Genomic DNA, 19,974 nt, shown 5'->3' on the forward strand with positions numbered 1-19,974 from the left:
CAAAGCTAGGATTCCAAATCATGATACATGATATATGATATTATGAGTGTATATACTTATTTAATTCTCATCTATCCCTATTTGTAGTTATTCATGGATCCCATTAGCTTTAATAGAACTTGACAATTTTTAAGGAGGTAGAAATAAGTCAAAATATCTGGTGCATATTTAATTTAGGTTGTTGTTCATCACATCCATTGATCTCCTCTCCCCAAGTCCCTGGAAGAAGTAGTAGCTCTGCCTCTTGGGATAATATTCATGTGAAAGTGTACAATGGATGACTTGGGAAGAAAAAAGCCCACATTCTCAGTCCAGTTGTATTTGAAAAAAGCAACAGCCTATTTTGCTAAACTTTTATTTGTTTCAATCTTTCCCTCAGATAGAAGAGATTTTTTTTTATTTTGTTGCTTTTATTCAAAATCCTTACAGTTTAGTGAGGTGAATAACTTCAAATTTAATTATTGGCTTGTGTATGTGAGATAACATTTCATTTTTGCTTCTGTGATACTAATTTTTTTCATTGGAAATTTAGCAACTTAGTAAGCAGATTTCTACCCACTTGAATTTAAAAGAAATAAGCCATATTACTCAATGGCCCTTGAAAAATGGAGACAGTAAGTCTAAATAGCCTCCTGTTAGATGAATAGTTATGTTCATTCCTTCATTCAATAAACAATTATTGAGTAATTATTATGTACTATTAATAATGAAATTGCTTACTAGGACAACCCAATTCTGGCTTGGAGATTTACTAATGTATCAATATGCAGACTAAGGACTGCTACTGGAATGTATTAGAAGCCACCAAACAGTATTTATTGTCATCTCTCTCAGTCCAAATAAGGTTGTCAAATTTCAGTACCTTCAAAAAACTTGCTAAAAGTCCATGTGCATTATGGGTCAGCAAAGGGACTCTATTCATTTTGATCATTCAGTGACCCAGCCTGCTGAAACAACCACATCTAGCATATTTCCAGTCACTGTACAAAGGGATAGTAAGCTTTGTAATTTCTTTCACTGGCAATTAAATTCTTGTACAGGAAGTGATATGTTACCTCAGCTCACAAATCACTGGCCAAGACTAGTCATATGCCCTCACTCATTTATAGGACACAAGATAGTGTATTAATATTACATGTCTCAAGTGTGGAAGGCTGGAAATGAGCATGAGCTGAGAATTGTTTATAACTAGTACAACATCTGTGCAATGATTGGTACAAACAGCAAAATGCAAAAAGGAGATATGACCTTTTAGATAAAAAATGACCAAAATGATAAAATATGACCATGTCCTTAAGAAATTGGCTTCATGAAGTGAATCTTCAAATCTAAAATATTAATTTAGAACTCTAAAAAAAATAAAGTCATTTAATTTGCTGAAACTTATGGGACCATATACATGATTTTTACCTATTACTTAACTTTCTAATAGAAATACCAATGTTAGGGACACCTGGGTGGCTCAATTGGTTAAATGTCCAACCCTTGGTTTTGGCTCAGGTCATGATCTTGGGGTCGTGAGATTGTGCCCAGGACGGGGCTTTGTGCTCAGTGCAGTCTGCTCAAGATTCTCTGCCTGTCTCTCTCCATTTGACCCTCCCCATGCTTGTACTTGCACTATGCATGCTCTCTCTCTAAGATAAATTAAAATAAAAAAAATACAGTACAAGGTTTTGGAGGAGGATGAGCTCTGTTAGAAGAGTGCTTAGGCACAGACCAGATTATGACCCTACTTCTAAAAGAGAACATGTCATTGGATATGTAGTTCACTAACTTGTTCACTATGTGCAGTAGCCACAAAGCTTTCCAAGATGACTTTTGGCTTTTTTGTAAGCCAGCAACCTATGATCCTAATCTATGAATCTTGTTGAACAGTGGTAACTATTGTGGAATGAGCAACAGTGAACAAAGCATCGGGGACACATAAAAAACTATATTACTGCTCATAAGGAATTTACATATTTAATAAGTAGAGAAGTTATTTGGAGTAACTTTGATCCTTGAACAATTTCACTTTACACCCAGAAGAAAATGAAAAATCCCTACATGATCTCGTCCCTACGTATCCTACTTTTTTTTCCCTCTATCCTCAGCATCACTCAGCTCCAGATGCACTGGCCTGCTAGTTTTCCTTCTAATAGACAAAACCTGCTTCCGTCTCAGGTATTTGACATGTGTATCTCTTTTCCTGGAATATCTGTTTTTCAGATATTCACATGGCTTGCTTCCTAGGCTTACTGGGACCTCAGAAAGGACATTTCTGGCTTACCCTATTTAAAATACCACCATAATTACTTTCCATGTTTTCGTGTTTTCCTCATAGTATTTATCACTACTGGTATTATGCTATATATTTATTTGTAGGTTGTTTTCCCCTAATGAATGAAAATGAATGAAAACTCCAGAGAGAAGGGACTCAGAGTCTAGAACACATACTCAAAAATTACTAATGGAGTAAATGAATTAATGACTGAATAGTAAATATATATATTATACATGCATATATATGCACACATATTACTAGAAAAGCATTAAGATGTTAGCATGATTACATTTTATAATGAAATGATGACCACATACAAACTTTAATTTAAAAAACAGATTTTTAAAAAGATTTTATTTATTTATTCATGAGAGACAGAGAGAGAGAGAGAGAGAGAGAGAGAGAGAGAGAGGCAGAGACACAGGCAGAGGGAGAAGCAGGCTCCCTGCAGGAAGCCTGATGTGGGACTTAATCCCAAAACCCCGGGATCACGACATGAGCTGAAGGCAGACACTCAACCACTGAGCCACCTGGGCGTCCCAAAAAAGACAGATTTTATTTCCAAGATTGGCAGTGGACAGTGAGTCAGGGTACCTTGGCCAGTTACTTATGTAACTGTACTTCTTAAGAATGACAAAGTGGATGATTTTACATTTACTGGTTATGAGAGCAGGTGGGAAAGAGAGACAGCAATTACATATTCATGTTTGTTCTCATTGGATGGGGTGAGACATTTCTCTCCTGTATAGAGCCCATACCCATGCACTTATACTGGCTTAAGCAGCTGCCTTTTAATTTCATGAGATTAAAATTTCCTAAATACATATAAAATTGCTAATCAGTCTGACTGCCCATGGCCTCTCCTGGTTCTGCTACTTACTGATTGTGTGAATGAGGATATATTACTGAAATTGTATTCACTTAAAAAGGTGGCTTAAAAATAGTTCTTGCCTCATACTAAGAATTCATTGAGCTAATAGGTATAAATATGATCACAGGATAAACCTGGTAGATACTATTTTTTATTCATGGAGGATTTTTATAGTAATTTTTTAAATAAAAGTTGGTCTTTTTTTTCTCTTTAGTTGTTGGAATTCATTAGTTTTAGTGGAGTTTTGTAAAATTTAAGAGATAGAAGCACAAAGAAAATACTTGTTGCTTCTGTAATTCTTTCAGTTTTAAATGTGAGATTACTGAATAGTGTTCCAATGAGACATCTGGAAAGAAAGTAGTTTACTCCTGAATTCCTTAGGTCTTTTTATTTATATTTCTTTTTTGTTATGGAATTGATGTGCTTTTCTGTGGAAATTTGCATCACCACATATTCTCTATTAGTTTCTTTAAGTAAATTATTATATATCCAAATGGGATAGTACCATAGAGCCACTAAGAACCAAGTAATAAAAGAAAGTTTAATGGCATTGGGAAATGTTTACAATGAGTAAAAATGTAGATGGGCTAACATTGAGTTGTTTGAAAAAACAACCTATATTTGTGTGGTATACATTTATAATAAAGACAGTAACTTCTAGAATATTTTACAATAAATTGTTTCATGGTGTTTTTTATAAGGTTTAATTATTTGATTTTTCCATTTTTTCTTGTTTCTTCAATGGATTTACATGTTTTAAATATATATGCAACTATATCCTGGAAGGCAGGAAAAGGAAATAGTGACCTAATGTTCAGAAGTCACAACCCAACAAGAAATACTGAAAACAAGAAATTATTTTCTAATTGAGGATTATGTATAAATTCTAGTAAAATGGAAAATAGTGCACTATAAAATTTCACATTAAAAATGTAACCACAGTAGGGAACCTGGCTGGCTCAGTCAATGGTGCATGTGCAAGGTTGATCTCAAGGTTGTGAGTTCAAGTCCCATGTGGGGTGTAGAGATTACTTAAAATTGTTTTTTCTTTTTTTTAAAAGATTTATTCATTTATTTTGAGAGAGAGAGAGAGAGAGTGTGCGGTGTACATGGGGAAAGGGGCAAAGGGAGGGGGAAAGTCTCAAGCAAACTCCCTGCTGAGTGTAGAGCCCAACTTGGTGTCGACCTCATGACTTGAGATCATGACCTGATAACCAAAGGTCTCATGCTCAACCTACTGAACCACCCAGGTGCCACTTAAAAATAAAATCTTTAAAAAAATTGTAACCAGAGTTTATAATAGTACATTAGATTTGTGATTATATTGTTAGACAGTTTTTTTTAAAGGAGTTGGTTAACATTACTGACTATAGAAGCTTGTAGAATTTTAACCGGACACAGAATGCTAGGTCACTGCAGATTATGAAAGACAAAAGGATGTAAGAATCATTAGAGTTACTAAGACCCTAAGAGTTCTTGAAGTGTACGTAATTGTGTCCATTACTCTGTTAACATAATTTTCAAAATGTTTTTGTATGTATATATAGGGGTAAAGGATCTGCAATTTTCATCATATTCTCAAAGGAGTTCATTGTCCCCAAATAGTAGAATACCCCTGCCAAAAACAAGATATGCTAGGGTTCTGAGGCATTGGGAAGCCAGGCAAATTTTTCTTTTCTATGCTACAACAGATAATTGCTTCATCTTATGCTGTCCATATCTGAAATCAAGTAGATGGAGAAGCAAGAAGAAGGTTTTATGTTTCAACTAACAATTGTGTGTTCATGAAAGGAAAGGAACAAGTGCCACATGTTTCCAGTGCTGCATGTACTTCCCAGAAGAGGTGGTGAAAGAAATTTTGTTGATTCAGCAGCAGATCGTATACTCTCCTTATGTATCAAAAGATTTGTTTTATAACATGTTTATATCCCTTGTACATGCTTTGTGTCCTTTTGTCCACTCCTGCACTTGTGATGTAGTAGATGGAATTTTCTATAAACTAAGAACATGTTGAATTATTTGACTAAAGCAGCACCTTTAGAAAGCATTAGAAATGGACTCAACACCAGTTTTTGAATTCCTAGGCTTCTATCTACTGTATTATCCCAAGATCCTTCCCAGGTATTGATCTTAATGTTATTAGATGTCTATAATGATGAATAATAACCCCAAAATTGATAACACAAATTAAATACCATTATGAACCAAGCATTACTCTAAACCCTCATCATACTTTAACTCAATCTGCTAACAGCCCTGCAAAGAAGATTCTTTTGTTATCTCCACCTTACTTAAGAGGAAATTTAAAAAATAGACTGTTTAAGAAATATACCCAGTCATGTAAATGAAAAGTGGCTGGACCAGGATTCAAACACACAATTTTGATTCCAGAATTTATCTTATTAGTCCCTAAGCTAAACTGACACAAAAAGGAGTTACAGTTAGTAAATAAAGGTAATGTTTTCACAAACACACATTCTTCATTATTTACTAAAAGTGAATGAACATATAAACAATTTAATGACAGATACCACAAGTTTGCCAACCTGAAAATAAAGAGGAAAATAAAGGCAACTTCAAAAAAATGAAGACTGAAGTTTGGGCAACTGGTAATGAAGAATGATTGCTCTGAAATCTATCAGCTGTTGATTTCAGTGTGGTCTGCTTTCTTTGGAAGAATTTCAGATGATATTGCTTTAGCTTAGTTGAGAAAGAGACATAGAGGCAGGGAGGAAGTGAAAGAGACAGAGGGAGAGGAATAGAGGGGGAGAAAGAGAGAGGGAGATAGAAAAGAGAGAGAAAGGAAGAATTTCAAAGATTCCAATTTATAGCCAGCTTGTGGGGAAAAATGGTGCATTAAATTCCCATTTTGCACCCTGATTGTGATAAGATAATACATCCTTTCTAAAAATTTTCATTTGATGAGTAAGTGAACCAATTCAAATTGTCTTCATTTTATTGATAATAGCATTGGTGGCATTAATGATAATTCTCTTTGAGTAGCAGCAATTAACTAGATTTGGTGAACTGAGCAATTGAGCATTGAATTTGAAATGAGAACATTTGGCACTGAAGATGCCATGAGTACATGTTAAAATTATTGTTGGTTATTTAAAATTTATTAAGTTGATGAAGAACGTTAAAATATATTATATCCTGTGTTCTTTAGGATGCTATTGGTTTCAGACCCACTTAAGCCACAAAACATTTATTGACTCAGTAAGTGATAAGTTCAAGTTTTCCTCAGGGGTTTTAATAGAATTTTATTATGGAGTCAGGGATGGGTCTCTGTTTCTCTCTTGATTTTCGACCCTATCTTTCATGGCTTGTAAGATTGATATAGGCTGGCTTCCCTCAGCAGCCCTTGGAAACTCTTGTTTTCCTGTTCCCAGTTAGATATGAATAGTTTATCTTTTACCAAATATCAAACAAAAGGTGTGAGCTCCTATCTGATTTGAACCTCTTAGATCATGTACCTGCCCTGAGCATATCACATAGCAAAGGGGATAGAATTATAAGGTGACTTGCACGAAAACCAAGCTCATATCTGGAACTGAGGGTAAGTTTTATTCTATCCCAATCACCAGGCTGCTCTAGAGGGACTAGTAGATAGGAAATGAGGCATCCAATCAAAATGTCTATTGCAGTCCTACTCTTTGAATATCCAACATTGCTGCACACCCTCCTTAGCATATACATTTCACAAACACCAAATAACATCCCTGAAACAAAAGAGTCTAAAATATTTTCAGTGACGATGTCCTATTGCAAGATCAGGACATTTGGGTGATCTGCAGTCCTTTTCAGTCAAATTATAATTCAGCAGTTCGTGATCTTATGGACTCTGATAAAGTGAAGAAAAATAAAGATTGAAGTCTAATATCCCTAAATACGAAGTTAAAAGATAACAAGATAGTCTAATGTAAAAAAAAAAACGTGTAAAAGGAAAGAATGGAACCAAACATATATCATATCCTGCACAGTCTGAGAGTTCGTGGCTCTTTTCCCTTCTGCTCATTAAAAGTCTCATTTAAAAGTTATCTTCATGATTATACCTGAGATTAACATTGGAGAAAATGTCACTTCAGGGACATTTGCCACTTTAAGCTTCTATTTATTGCATTATTTTGGGGTCCTGGTGTCTATCCTAGGGTTGAGTAATAAAAAGGTATTTTTAGTGAGAACTAGGATTTCTTTGAAAATCAGATTCCCTAAAACTTTTAAGCTTTTAGTATTTTTTTCTCTTTCAGTACTCTGACCTTTTATCCAGAGTCCTCTGGTCCAGGTCTGGTCTTCAAATGTGAACACCTTTGTCTTCTTTATTAGGTTTCTGTACTTTGCACATCCTCTGACTGAGGCATTTGTCAGTAAATATTTGGGAGAGGAGGCATAGCCAAATCTACTTTTTGAGTGTAGATTACATCTGAGTTGTGATCATCTACTTAATCAGAAAAGTGCTTTAGGGAAGCCCTATAGTTGACTTTTTTTTTGGTACTTAAGTCTTAAATTCTGCCCCTCCTGCCTCTAGTCATTAGATTTGGAATAGCAATTTTAAAAAATAGGCTTTCCAATCCTGTCAAGGTTTCAAATTATCAACATCTCAAGCTGTTTACATTATAGACCACAAACAGCAAAGGTCTTTTCAAACAAAGCCATATTTTCTTTATTCTCTTTCAAATAGATGACATCTAGCATAAGCTTCTTTCTTCCTTGGTATAAAGAGGCCAGTAGGGGCCAACTTCTTTGTTTCTGTTAAGTCTCCTAAGAGTTTTGGCAGATACAAGGTATGTATGTGTCTCCAGAGAAAATAGACCATTGTTTGATTATTTGTTTTTTAAACATGTAATAACTATGCCCTGAGATAGGAGTGTCTTTCTCACTCTTGGTCCTCATCTCTGACATAATTCATCCTACTTCACATTTGGGATCTGTTACTTGCAACCCTCCACTCTCTGGTACTAAATTCTGTATAAATTAGAATGCTTCTTGTTACGATAATGGAAAACTCATGCATAAGATTTCTGTGTTAAAGTCTCCTATGGAAAATAATTGCATTTTAACCTGGATCAGTGTCAAAAGCCAATGAAGGAAAAACTCACAATGCAATTTCAGGCATTAATCATCTTATTGATTCAAATTTGTCCGCATACTCTCTCATACGCCAAACTACGAACAAAGGAAATTAGGGTTTTTTGTAAATAGCTCCTGAGTAAGTTCGCTGTTAAATGTGTGTATGTGTGTGTGTGTGTGTGTGTGTGTGTAATGGGTGACCTGCTGAGGAGTTAGTACTCCCTTCAAAAAATCTAGAACTTTTGAGATTAATGGTGTTTTTAAAATGGGAATTCATGGGGATCCCTGGGTGGCGCAGCGGTTTAGCGCCTGCCTTTGGCCCAGGGTGCGATCCTGGAGACCTGGGATCGAGTCCCACATCGGGCTCCCGGTGCATGGAACCTACTTCTCCCTCTGCCTATGTCTCTGCCTCTCTCTCTCTCTCTGTGTGACTATCATAAATAAATAAAAATTAAAAAAAATAAAAAAAATAAAATGGTAATTCATGCTAAACTTTTATCATTTTATCTCTTCCTATCACATATATACCTGAAACTGAAAAATGTTCTTCTTTTTCTTAGTAAGTCTAATTTGGTTCTTTAGCAAGTGTATTAGGAGAAAGCATTTCTCTTTACATATCATAAGGGAAATATGTAAACAAAAAATAATGTTAAAATTTTAATATTTTCTCCTCAGTTGTACTGAAATTAAAAATAATTGCGTTAGTACATTTTACCTATCTACAGAGTTCTCATATTGTAAAATATAATCACCTAGATTCTCTTAGTTGAATAAGTTGCTTTTAGATAATATTTTTGGAAATGCATTTGTAGAACATTTAGCCTCTTGTAAGAGTGAATTAGATGATACCCCTTTTTAATTTTTATATTTATATTAAATAGAAATGCACTTGCTTTGCACAGAGTGATGTTAGTGCTTTCTTTTGTTAAAATAATGAGATTTCCAATCGATTCTCACCCCAAAAGACACATTCAAATACACACATATATACACAGAAAATACCTACATTGGAACAGTCATATGTGACATTTTTTTCACAAATATTTCTTGTGATTATACTTTCGAAATTATTGGTTTGTATAACAGGAAATTCTGGAGTAATGGTGAGATTCTAGTGAGAATTTAATCTTGGATGTTCACACTATCCTCACACTGTAGCTCCATTACTCTGTGATCCTATGGGCTTTCTCCTCCCCTACCTATGTCAACTAGTTGATTCTTTTCCAGGCTGGTTTTATTGTAATAGCACAATGGCTACCAGAACCTCCAGTAGTTCTTTTCTTCTTCATGTCCAAGGAAAAATAATTATTTTTTTTCTCAATAATCATACAGAAAGCTCGGGCACTCTTTTGATTGGAACATGTTAGTTTGTATCTTCATGATTACTATACTGTGACCAGCAGAAAGCCATGCATTTGGGTTTATATTACATGTTTTTGTGCCAATTACTGTGGCAGGGAGGCTTCCCTAAATCAGTCAGGGCTCATCCCCAGATTGTAGTTGAGATTAATCCCATCCAAACCACAAGGCTGCTATAAAGATGGGATAGATTGAAATCATTTTGGGAATTCTTTTGTGGTAATATTTGAATGACTTCAATGTCTTTCCATGTTTTGATCACATAAATCTTTAATGGGATAAGAGATATGTGTGATTGTTCCAATGTATGTGTATTATTTGTGATTATATGTGTGCATGAGCATTTGAAAGAAAACTATATATATTTGGTTCTAAGATTATGTTTTTCCTTGGAATATATTTTTCATGTCTGATAAATTTCTATCTTATATAATTTTCAGTGGGATACTTTTCAAAGAGGCTACCCCACACCAATCAAAGTCATGCTTAGTGTAGGTTGGATTATTACTGATGAGACGAGTATTTCTAGAGCAATACTTTAGGCTCTGTCCCAGAGCAAAATATATTCAATATTTAGCAAACATTTATTGAGCACCTGTTATAAGCAAAGTGCTATACTAGGTACTCTTGTGTATATGAAGATAAATATGTGTCATAAAACAATGACAAATTGGCATTCAGAGTGTGCTTATTTCCAATATCATTGCATTTTTCTTTTCTGTCATTTTTCATTTTATCATAGGAAGACCGTGAGTGTTTTTTAGAATAAAGAAGAAAATTATGACACAAGAGCTCACTTGAATTAGTTGCATACTATACAGCTTATATAAGAATATAAGCATGTAAGAAATGTAATGCATATATTTACATAGTTTAGATTATTATTTGCCATTTTTCTATCTTCTCACAGATGGCTGGCTTTCAATATGCACCATTGTATTCATAAAAACAAAAGAGTTTAATAAGTTAAGTGAAATGAAACTATTTATCTGGATACATTACTTTGTAAAGTACAAGAATAAAAGACCCTCCCAGGTCAATCTTATAGTACTTCTAAAAAAGTTTGTTGAAAAAAAAAAAAAAATTTTGTTGACTTATACATTTTATCAATAATTACTAGCTTTAGAGTAAATACCAGATAATATCTCGTTTAATCATAAATTACAATGGTACTTGGATCATACAGTAAAATATATATCTCCAGAAATTTCCAAGCAGTTTCTATTTGTTTTTTTTTCCTATTTGTTAATAATAAAAAGATTGTAAGCCGAATATGGTTTCCTTTTTTGTTTAAAAATGATAAGCTTATGAAATATATATAATGCATATATATGCAACATATTTATGTAGGGTAGGTTTGGGAGATGAATAAGAACCTAGATGAATATGAACTATGTATGTATGTGTATGTTAATGTGTGGGATCATAAATTGAAAAATTGAAGCAATGGTTAATTTGAATAAGAAATTAAGTTTGATGAAAACAAACAGTTGGATATCTGGTAATTGAGAAATGTTTATGAACCATGTACAACTCACTAAATAATAGAGAGATCTACATTATTCAGGAAATTCTACAAGGACATAGACCAAATTTCAGAAGGAGACAAGGAGAGAGGTATAAATACCTTGGGGGCAATTTGCCCCTGAGTATTATTGGCAGTGGGATATTAACCATTTATACCTACTCACTTGTGGTGGAGTTGCTTTCATTTTTATTCTTATTTTATTTTTTTGTATATTTTTTATTGGAGTTCAATTTGCCAACATATAGCATAACACCCAGTTGCTCATCCTGTCAAGTGCCCCCATCAATGCCCGTCACCCAGTCACCCCATCCCCCGGCCCACCTCCCTTCCACTACCCCTTGTTTCTTTCCCAGAGTTAGGAGCCTCTCATGTTCTATCACCCTCACTGATATTTCCTACTCATTTTTTCTCCTTTCCCCTTTATTCCCTTTCACTATTTTTTATATTCCCCAAATGAATGAGACCATATGATGTCTGTCCTTCTCCGATTGACTGACTTCATGCAGCCTAATACCCTCCTGTTCTATCCACGTCGAAGCAAATGGTGGGTATTTGATGTTTCTAATGGCTGAGTAATGTTCCATTGAATACATATACTGCATCTTTATCCATTCATCTTTCGATGGACACCGAGGCTCCTTCCACAGTTTGGCTATTGTGGACATTGCTGCTATGAGCATTGGGGTGCAGGTGTCCTGCCATTTCACTGCATCTGTATCTTTGGGGTAAATCCCCAGTACTGCAATTGCTGGGTCGTAGGGCAGATCTATTTTTAACTCTTTGAGGAACCTCCACACAGTTTTCCAGAGTGGCTTCACCAGTTTACATTCCCACCAACAGTGCAAAGGGTTCCCCTTTCACCACATCCTCTCCAACATTTGTTGTTTCCTGTCTTGTTAATTTTCTCCATTCTCACTGGTGTGAGGTGGGATCTCATTGTGGTTTTGATTTGTATTTCCCTGATGGCAAGTGATGTGGAGCATTTTCTCATGTGCTTGTTGGCCATGTGTATGTCTTCCTCTGTGAAATTTCTGTTCCTGTCTTTTGCCCATTTCATGATTGGATTGTTTGTTTCTTTGGTGTTGAGTTTAATAAGTACTTTATAGATCTTGGATACTAGCCCTTATCTGATAATGTCATTTGCAAATATCTTCTCCCATTCTGTAGGTTGTCTTTTACTTTTGTTGACTGTTTCTTTTGTTGTGCAGAAGCTTTTTATCTTAAGTCCCAAAAGTTCATTTTCGCTTTTGTTTCCCTTGCCTTCATAGGTGTATCTTGCAAGAAGTTGCTGTGGCCAAGTTAGAAAACGGTGTTGCCTGTGTTCTCCTCTAGGATTTTGATGGATTCTTGTCTCACATTTAGATCTTTCATCCATTTTAAGTTTATATTTGTGTATGTTGTAAGAGAATGGTCTAGTTTCATTCTTCTGTACATGGCTGTCCAATTTTCCCAACACCATTTATTGAAGAGACTGTCCTATTTCCAGTGGATAGTCTTTCCTGCTTTGTCGAATATTAGTTGACCATAGAGTTGAGGGCCCATTTCTGGATTCTCTGTTCTGTTCCATTGATCTATGTGTCTGTTTTTGTGCCAGTACCACACTGTCTGGATGACCACAGCTTTGTAGTACAACTTGAAATCCAACATTGTGATGCCCCCAGCTCTGGTTTTCTTTTTCAATATTCCCCTGGCTATTCGGGGCCTTTTCTGATTCCACACAAATTTTAAGATGATTTGTTCCAACTCTCTGAAGAAAGTCCATGGTATTTTGATAGGGATTGCACTGAACGTGTAAATTGCCCTGGGTAGCATTGACATTTTCAATATTAATTCTTCCAATCCATGAGCATGGAATATTTTTCCATCTGTTTGTGTCTTCCTCAATTTCTTTCAAAATTGTTCTGTAATTTTTAGGGTATAGATCCTTTATCTCTTTGGTGAGGTTTATTCCTAGGTATCTTATGCTTTTGGGTGCAATTGTAAATGGGATTGAGTCCTTAATTTCTCTTTCTTCAGTCTCATTGTTAGTGTATAGAAATGCCACTGACTTCTGGGCATTGATTTTGTATCCTGCCACATTGCTGAATTGCTGTATGAGTTCTAGCAATCTTGGGGTGGAGTCTTTGGGTTTTCTATGTAGAGTATCATGTAATCTGCAAAGAGGGAGAGTTTGACTTCTTTGCCAATGTGAATGCCTTTTATTTCTTTTTGTTGCCTGATTGCTGAGGCTAGGACTTCTAGTACTATGCTCAATAACAGTGGTGAGAGTGGGCATCTTTGTCATGTTCCTGATCTTAGGGGACAGGCTATCACTTTTTCTCCATTGAGAATGGTATTTGCTATGGGCTCTTTGTAGATGGCTTTTAAGATGCTGAGGAATGTTCCCTCTATCCCTACACTCTGAAGAGTTTTGATCAGGAATGGATGCTGTATTTTGTCAAATGCTTTCTCTGCATCTATTGAGGATCATATGGTTCTTGTTTTTTCTCTTGTTGATATGATCTATCACATTGATTGCTTCATGAGTGTTGAACCAGCCTTGCATCTGGAGATAAATCACTTGGTCATGGTGAATAATCTTCTTAATGTATTATTGGATCCTACTGGCTAGTATCTTGTTGAGAATTTTTGCATCTGTGTTCATCAGGGATATTGGTCTATAAATTCTTCTTTTTGGTGGAGTCTTTGTCTGCTTTTGGAATTAAGGTGATGCTCCTCATAAAAGGAGTTTGGAAGTATTCCATCCCTTTCTGTCCTTCAAATCAGCTTTAGTAGAATAGGTATTGTTTCTTCTTTAAATGTTTGATAGAATTCCCCTGGGAAGCCATCTGGCCCTGGACTTTTGTGTTGTGGGAGGTTTTTGATGACTGCTTCAATTTCATCCCTGGTTATTGGCCTGTTCAGGTTTTCTATTTCTTCCTGTTCCAGTTTTAGTAGTTTGTGGTTTTCCAGAAATGCGTCCATTTCTTCTAGATTGCCTAATTTATTGGTGTATAGCTGCTCATAATATGTTTTAAAATCGTTTGTATTTCCTTGGTATTGGTTGTGATCTCTCCTTTTTCATTCATGATTTTATTAATTAGAGTCTTTTCTCTTTTGTTTTAATAAGGCTGGCTATTAGTTTATCTATCTTATTACTTCTTTCAAAGAACTGATCCTGGTTTTGTTGATCTGTTCCACAGTTCTGGTCTCTATTTCATTGAGTTCTGCTCGAGTCTTTATTAACTCTCTTTTGCTTGGTGGAGGTTTTATTTGAAGTTCTTTCTCCAGTGCCTTTAGGTGCAAGGTTAGCTTGTGTATTTGAGTTTTTCCCCAGTGTTTTGAGGGGTACTTGTATTGCGATGTATTTCCCTCTCAGGACTGCTTTTGCTGTATCCCAAAGATTTTGAATGGTCGTGTCTTCATTCTCATTAGTTTCCATGAATCTTTTTAATTCTTCTCTAATTTCCTGGTTTACCCTTTCATCTTTTAGCGGGATGCCCTTTAACCTCCACGTGTTTGAATTTCTTCTAAATTTCTTCTTGGTATTGAGTTCTAGTTTCAAAGCGTTATCATCTGAAAATATGCAGGGGACAATCCCAATCTTTTGGTATTGGTTAAGACCTGATTTGTGACCCAGTATGTGGTCTATTCTGGAGAAAGTTCCATGTGCACTTGAGAAGAATGTGTATTCATTTGTGTTTGGATGTAAAATTCTGTAAATATCTGTGAAATCCATCGGGTACAGGGAATCATTCATTCATTTATTTTTATTTTATTTTTTATTGGATTTCAATTTGCCAACATATAGCATAACACCCAATGCTCATCCCATCAAGTGCCCCTCAGTGCCCATCACCCAGTCACCCCCACCCTGCCCACCTCCCTTTTCACTACCCTTGTTCATTTCCCAGAGTTAGGAGTCTCTCATGTTCTTTCTCCCTTTTTGATATTTCCCACTCATTTTTTCTCCTTTCCCCTTTATTCTCTTTTAGTGAATCATTTAAAGCTCTTGTTTCTTTGGAGATGCTGTGCTTAGAAGATCTGTCATTTGCAGAAAGCGCCATGTTGAAGTCTGCCAGCATAAGTGTATTATTATCTAAGTATGTCTTAACTTTGGTTATTAATTGATTGATATACTTGGCAGCTCCCACATTAGGGCATAAATATTCATGATTGTTAGGTCCTCTTGTTGGATAGACCCTTTAAGTATGATATAGTGTCCCTCTTCATCTCTTACTACTGTCTTTGGGATATACTTTAATGTATCTGATACGAGGATTGCTACCCCTGCTTTCTTTTGAAGACCATTTGAATGGTAAATCGTCTCCAACCTTTCATTTTCAGGCTGTAGATGTCCTTACATCTAAAATGAGTCTCTTGTAGACAGCAAATAGATGGGTCTTACTTTTTTTTATCCAGTCTGAAACTCTGTGTCTTTTGATGGGATCATTAAGCCCATTCATGTTCAGAGTTACTATTGAAAGATATGAATTTAGTGTCATCATAATACCTATTCAGTCCCTGTTCTTGTGGATTGTTTCTTTGGTCTTCCTCTTTCTTTTTTTTTTTTTAATCTTTTTAAAAAATTTTTAAATTTATTTATGATAGTCACACACACAGAGAGAGAGAGAGGCAGAGACACAGGCAGAGGGAGAAGCAGGCTCCATGCACCGGGAGCCCGACGTGGGATTCGATCCCGGGTCTCCAGGATCGCGCCCTGGGCCAAAGACAGGCGCTAAACCGCTGTGCCACCCAGGGATCCCAAGGTCTTCCTCCTTCTTTTATAGAGTCCCCCTTAATATTTCTTGCAGAGCTTGTTTGGTGGTCACATATTCTTTCAGTTTCTGCCTATCTTGGAAGCTCTTGAACTCTCCTTCTATCCTGAATGAGAGCCTTGCTGGATAGAATATTCTTGGCTGCATGTTCTTCTCATTTAGGATCCTGAATATAGCCTGCCAGCCCTTTCTGGCCTGTCCGGTCTCTGTGGAGAGGTCTGCTGTTAATCTAATATTTTTCCCCAGATAAGTTAGGGATCTTGTATCTTGCTGCTTTAAGGATTTTCTCTTTATCTTTGGAATTTGCCTGTTTCACTACTAGATGTCGAGGTGTTGAACGGTTTTTATTGATTTTAGGAGGGGGGTTCTCTATCTCCTGGATCTGAATGCCTGTGTCTCTCCCCAAGTTAGGGAAGTTCTCAGCTATGATTTGTTCAAATACTCTTTCTTGTCCGCTGTCCCTTTCAGTGCCCTCTGGAATCCCAATTAAATGTAGATTTTTCCTTCTGAGGCTGTCATTTATTTCCCTTAACCTTTCCTCATGATCTTTTCATTGTTTTTCTCTTTTTTCCTCAGCTTCCTTCCTTGCCATCAACTTGTCTTCTATGTCACTCATTTGTTCTTCTACCTCATTAACCCTCATCATTAGGAACTCCAGTTTGGATTGCATGTCATTTAATTGACTTTTAATTTTGGCCTGATTAGGTCTAAACTCTGCAGTCATGAAGTCTCTTCAATCCTTTATGCTTTTTTCCAGAGCAACCAGTGGCTTTATCATTGTGCTTCTGAATTGGCTTTCTGACATCAAATTGTAATCCAAATTCTGTAACTCTATGGCAGAGAGGACTGTTTCTGATTCTTTCTTTTGTGGTGAGTTTTTCCTTCTAGTCATTTTGCTCAGTGCAGAGTGGCTAAAAACGATCTGTAAGGAAATGAAGAAAGAAAGAAGGAAAAAAAAGAAAAAACAAAAACAAAAAACAAAAAAACCAAGTTGTGGTATCCTCTGGTTCTGTATACTATAAATCCCTCAACTTCCCGTGAATCTTTCCAGTGCTGCTCGGTCAAGAACTTGCTCTTCCCACGTCCTTCCATCTGGTCTTCTGGGGGCGGGGCCTGCTGTGCTGATTCTCAGGTGTGTGCACCTGGGGAGCTGCCCCGCCCCCTGCTGGGTGCTGGCTAAGTGGGAGCTGTTTATCCTGTGAGGCCTCTCTTCCCTGGTGGCCCCATCCCTCCCAGGCACAGGGTGACACCAGGAGGAACACCACCACTGGCGGTGGCCAGCTCCCCAGCTCTGGAGTCACCTGCCCCAGTAACTACCACAGTCTCCCAGTCAGCACTGGCCTGGATGCTCCTGGGGTGGTGGGTGCTGATCTGCACAGCTCAGGGCACCCGGCGGCAGGAGAGTCCTCACTGCCCTGTGCCCTCCCCGTCTCTGACTGTCCTGGGGGAGCACAGGATTGTGGGCCGTGTCCCTTGGCGCCCTGGGATCTGGCCCTTGTGCTGCTGGAATCGCGCTTGGGGGGCCATGGCTCCCAAGGGCAGCAGGGCGCAGCCCCCTCCTCCCAGACCCGCTACCTGAGCCACTGCCTGAGCTATTCCCGAGGCCCCACCAGACGTACGCTCCAGCCCTTTACTGAGATGGGCCCATGGTGTGTGGGGCGCTCTCCCCCGGAGGGACCTTTGTTAGTGACCCCGGGAGACTGGAGGCTCTACTCCCCATCCTGTGGTTCTGCCCGAGTTCTCTGCTAAGCACCTTTCTGTCCGGGAAGAATCTGGGGTGGATTTTTAAAGTTCCTGCTTCTCCGGGGCTGGGCTTTCCTGTCCTGGAGGCGCTCGCCACCTGGCTTTAGCCCGGCTCCTCAAGGGGCCTCTCCCCCAATTGATTATTTTATTTTATTTTATTTTATTTTATTTTATTTATTTTATTTTATTTTATTTTATTTTATTTTATTTTATTTTATTTTTATTTTTATTTTATTTTATTTTATTTTATTTTATTTTATTTTATTTTATTTTATTATTTTATTTTATTTTATTTTATTTTAAATTTTTCCATCTTCCTACCTTGTTAGAAACACAAACCTTTCTCTCTGTAGTGTTCTGTCTGTTCTCTCTTTAAATCTCAGGTCCAATTCGTAGGTTTTCAGGATGATTTGAAAGCTATCTAGGTGGGATCCCTGGATGGCGCAGCGGTTTAGCACCTGCCTTTGGCCCAGGGTGTGATCCTGGAGACCCAGGATCGAATCCCACGTCGGGCTCCCGGTGCATGGAGCCTGCTTCTCCCTCTGCCTATGTCTCTGCCTCTCTCTCTCTCTCTTTCTCTCTCTGTGACTATCATAAATAAAATAAATAAATAATAAATAAATAAATAAAAAGAAAGTTATCTAGGTAAGTTGGTGAGGACAGGTGACTTGGGGACCCTACTCTGCCGTCTTGCCCCACCCCCCGTGGGGTTGCTTTCTTAAAGTGTTTAAGAACATGTACCTTTATCCACACCGGTGGATCTTTACAGTTCTTTGTTTAGGTAAAAAAAAATCTAAGAAAATCCTACAGAATGTAATGTGTATACATTTTTCTCCCATTTGCCCACACATATCCTCCGTGTTTGTGAGATCACATTTGTCTTGATATTATAATGCTTTTGACCTTGACAGAATTTGTTCAGATTAATACAGTGTACACTCCTGCAATACCACAATATGCTCTAATCCTGCAACTTTTGTTTTCAAATCATTTGAAGCAGAAAGTTCTGATAAGCTACCATTATGAATCCTCAGTAAAATATAAAGGTCTTCATTACAAATAATTCTTTATAAATTTTTAAAAAGATTTTATTTATGTATTCATGAGAGAGTGGAAGAGGCATAGGCAGGCAGAGAAGCAGGCTTCCTGCGAGGAGCCCGATGTGGGACTTGATCCCAGGACCCTGGGACTGCGCCTCAAGTGGAAGGCAGGTCCTCAACCAGAGCCAGCCCGGTACCCTACAAATAATTCTTTATAACATCTCAATCAATGGTTTTATCTTGCTTACTTTCTTGAAATTTGGAATACACTTAGATTTTCAAAATGGTCACATGTAAATGTTATCACTATTAATTGATACTAAAATCATTTTGTTACCATTCATTGTATACCTACTATATGGCAGGACCATGTGGCAGTTGTTTCAGAGTTTAATGTTTACCATCAATCTTCCCACTTTATGGATTAAGTTAAATAATTTGCTGAAAGCCACAAAAGTAGGAAGTAGGAGAGTAAAATGCAGTCTGGGCATCTTGGAGTCCTAAGCCTATGATTCTTAAATGATATCTTCTCACCTTTCTATTAAAATTTATTTTTAATTTATAATGGTACTTTAAAATTTACATAATAGTGTACTATGTGAAGGTCAATCACTGATAGCTCAATCCATCACACATTTATTGATGATCTAATTTGTGTTAACTACCGGGTGCTATTTGACTTGTCCTTAGGGTCCTTATGGACTAAAAGAAGAGAGAGCCACTCTTACAACTGCTGTAAGGCACAGTAGAATTGAGAAGTGTATTAGATGTTCATACAAGTCCTTTGGGAGCACAAACTGCAGCTTCATAAATCTTTACCTAGCAGGTTGCAGGAGGTTAACTGAAAGATGAGCCCTGATAGGTAAGTGTGGTTTTTATAGGGGGATCTTTCTATAAAGATAACTCTACTTTATGAAACTACATGAGAAGGACTTAGAAGCATGAATCTCCAGTTGCAGGCTCTGACAATGGGAGAAGTGTAGGAGAGGCAACTGGAAAGGAAGGTTGAGGACAAATTATAGAGGATTCTAATATCACATTAAGGAGAATGTGTATTATTCAGAAGGCAAGAGAAAGCAATTGACAGGTTTTGAGTATGGAGCTCTGTTTTAATCCAGGAATTGAGGGAGCTAAATCTAGAGGCATTTTGGCATTAGGATGGACAGAAAAGGTCCTGCTGATTTGGAGGTGCCAGTGATTCCTATAGGTGGTGCTGTCTAACTGTATTTGGAAACTAGGATTTCTCAAGGTACCGATTAAGACCAGTGACCCAGACGTGCAAATGGAGTGGTAGTGACTGGGATGGAAGGAGCCATTTATAAGATGGAAGCAGAGCAATCCAT

The 19,974-nt window shown here is 37.1% G+C and overlaps 1 protein-coding gene across 15 annotated transcripts in view; it reads left to right on the top strand.

Moving 5' to 3' along the window:
- Positions 1-19,974, top strand: part of DMD (dystrophin) — a 2,162,139-nt gene that overhangs the window by 629,454 nt on the left and 1,512,711 nt on the right. The gene's annotated exons all lie outside the window — the stretch shown is intronic.

The sequence above is a fragment of the Canis aureus genome, chromosome X (genome assembly GCF_053574225.1).
Source record: "Canis aureus isolate CA01 chromosome X, VMU_Caureus_v.1.0, whole genome shotgun sequence".
NCBI lineage: Eukaryota > Metazoa > Chordata > Mammalia > Carnivora > Canidae > Canis > Canis aureus.